Source organism: Callorhinus ursinus, unplaced genomic scaffold (assembly GCF_003265705.2).
Source record: "Callorhinus ursinus isolate GAN/ISIS: 27379988/994484 unplaced genomic scaffold, GSC_fseal_2.0 scaffold8, whole genome shotgun sequence".
In the NCBI taxonomy this organism is placed as follows: Eukaryota; Metazoa; Chordata; class Mammalia; order Carnivora; family Otariidae; genus Callorhinus; species Callorhinus ursinus.
The window spans coordinates 11,378,982-11,382,419 of record NW_027397070.1 but is presented as its reverse complement, the minus strand read 5'-3'; positions in this window follow the sequence as shown (position 1 = coordinate 11,382,419).

Below are 3,438 nucleotides of genomic sequence, written 5' to 3'. Positions count from 1 at the left end.
GCCGTAATTTTAACTGGGTCCAAGGAGGTCGCGAGGTCCTAGAGCTAATATTTTACATTTGCAGTGTCTTTCACAAGGTCTAAGTTTGGTTTGCTAGCTTGTTCTACCTCCTGGCCTTTGTTTCAAAGTGCTGACCCCAGCGGAACATCGTACTGGAAGACCACACACTGTTTCTGTAGCGGTGTCCTGGCTACGAAACGAAGTCCAGGAAATATTACAGCAGGCCTGATATCAGCCAGAGGAATTTAGGAAGCTGAAATGAACTTATAAAAACTATCATTATTTTCTTTTTTCAAAATGGCGTTACTGAAATATACCCATTTACGGTGTACGATGCAATGTTTTCCTATATTCAGAGTCATGTAATCACAATTCATTTGAGAACATTTCATAACCCCAAAAAGAAACCCTGTGCCCCCTCCCACAGCCTCCCAGTCCTAGCAACCATTAATCTACTTTCTGTTTCTATGCCCATTCTGAACATGTCATACAAATGGAATCATGCAATATGTGGTCTTTTGTGACCGGCTTCTTTCACTTCACATAATCTTTTCAAGGTTCCTCTAACACTGTAGTACCTGTCAATACTTCATTCCTTTTTGTTGCTGAATGATATTCCATTTTATGAATACTGCATTTTTGTTTATTTATCAGTTGATGGGTATTTAAGTGATTTCTACTTTTTAGCTGTATGAATCATGGTGCTATGGATGTTCAAATACGAGTTGTTGTGTGGATGTAGTTTTCATTTCTTTTGGGTTAATACCTGCGAGTAGGATTGTTGGGTCATGTGATAACTCCCCAGTGAACATTTGAGGAACTTCCAAGCTGTTTTTTGGAGTGGTCGCACCATTTTACATTTCCCCCGGCTCTGTATGAGGCTTCCATTTCCCCAATCTACTCACCAGCATTGCTTACTGTGTCTTTTTGGTTACAGTCATCCTAGTAGGTATGAAGTGGTAGCTTATTGTGGCGTTAATTTGCTCTTACAATTATCTTTTTCCTCCTCCTTTTTAAACATGCTCCAATCTCCAAAATGATGTTTTCTGAATCACTGCAGTATGAGCATGCCCCTGGCACGTTGTGACATAATTGTATTGTGAAAGTGTGGAAATAATAGATGAACCACGAGCTCGGTGTAGAACCAGAGGTTTTTAAAGTGAGCATTTGCAATCCTAGCTTGAGTTTAAGACATTCATTAAAGATTGTAATATTATAGATGATGCTGTAGCCCTGATTATTGCATTAGATCATTTACAACAAATGACTTCACTTATCTACTAAACATGATCTCACTACTTCAGAAACATTCTCTAAATCTTATCCACCAAGTTTACATTGGTCTAAGTCAGTATTATTTCTCCGACTTTAGAAAGGACTATCAGAAGAGAACTGAATTGCCCAATATTGTATGGTGGATGAGTGGTGAGGACTTATCTCCTGATCCTTTGCATTAATGTAGAAAGTAATATATCCTCAGAATCAGAAGAGATCTTGGAAATCCTATATCTTATCATTCAGTATAAGAATTCCCACAGTAAAGAACATGATTGAATTATTTCCAGTCATGGAAGTTCTTCACTGTATGAAACAGCCCATTCTGTTGGCAGTTCTGACATTTCTTTCTTATACTGAGCCACCTTCCGCTCCCAGGTTCCTTCTCCCCACTGTTACTCCTTCTGTCCTTTAGGACCATGAAGAGTAAAAGTACTTAAGAGATGCTCAGTAAACATTTGTTGAAGGATTGAAATTATTGTCTAATTATTTACAGTAAGTGTTCATGTATTTTTATAATTTAAAATAAAAATAAAGAGAAAAAAACACTAATCTCTCTTCTGTACACACACACTCACACACACACACAGTCCCCTCCATCTTACCATGTCAGACTTTTTCCCCCTCTTTCTCTCTCTTTTGTCTATATATTTACTGGTTTTCGTATGAATACAGATGTGATATTTTTATTGTAGAAAGTTCATAAATATTAAAGACAAAACATTTTATTTTTAAGCAAATTTGTTTTATACTCTCACTTTGTCACTTCCTTTGTTTTTTGAATGTGAGATCCTTAATGGCTGTCTACTGCCCCATCATGCAAACATGCCCTAATATATTTAAATATTTTCCTTTTGCTAGACATTTAGGTACTTTCAAATTGATAAAGACAGTGACATCCTCTTTTTCAGTCTTCTTCTCTCTAAATGAACCATACCTGTTACCTTAAAACCTCCTTATGTGCCCTTTTTACCCTCTGGCTTTTTTTTACTGTTGGACATACTCTAATTTGCCAGTCTCCCCTCTTCAATAGTGGTTTGCAGAACTGAGCCCCTGATCCAGACAGATGACAATGAATGTGGAGTTCGGGTGAACCACTACATTTTTTTGAACATTGCAGACCGAAACGGCAATAGTTTTTCTTCTTTCATTTTACTGGGCTTCTAGGAGCACAGACCTGCCCAGCCTCACATAGCTTACCTGCTGCTCTTTATTGCCAGCGTCTCGGGCTATTCCTCTGTGGCCATCTGAATTCTCAGGTCTCTCCACTTCTGCTGCATTGTGGGGGATGTGTCCCCATACGGTGGCCAGCCACTTCACTTGGTCTGGTGGATCTTCTTTAACACCAACAATTTGCATCACCTTAAAAATACCCTAGATGGAAGTCTAAGTGATTAAATGCAAACAGCTTTTCTTACTTGAAAAGACTTTACTTCCCAATGGATAAAAGTAAGGAAGCTAAGTGATATATGAGGTTTCATAACTCATTTGTCTTCTTCCCATTTTGCAATTCGGGAGATTAAATAATGGACTTCGTTGACTTCAGTGCACCTGCTGCTGAATGTGTAAATTCATCCCTTCTCATACAGTCAGACATGACTCGCTAAGCAGCTTCCAAAGTAAAAGGAGTGACATGAATAATTCTGCTTGGAAATAAGGTCAACCCTGTTCTCCTGAGATCTGCACTGTGAGCAAGGAGCAAAGAGCTACATAAACCTTGTACCTCGAAGAACTCAGAAGATCTGTCCCCCTCCCTTCCCCCAGTGCCTAAACACCGAGAAATGAAATATGGGACAAGAGATTTTTAAAATCTGGGTTTTGTGGAAAGAAAGAGCATAATACATTAAGTAAGAGATGGTGGCCATGTAAAACTATTCTTGAAAAAACTAGGAATTCTATAAATGCATAAAATAAGGATATATACAAATAAGAGTGTTAACAGTGATTTTTTAAATTAATGATTGGAGAAGAGTTTTTTTTAAATCTAGATTTAAAATAATTTTCTACAATGACCGTGTATTACATTGTAATATGAACAAAATTAATTAGTGGGTTTATTCCTTGTACTTTGATTAAATTAAGAGGCACAGATTTTTTTTTTTCTTCCTTGTGATCCATTATTTGGATAAAAAGTAAATGTGAGTGGGAGACTGGACAAAATTA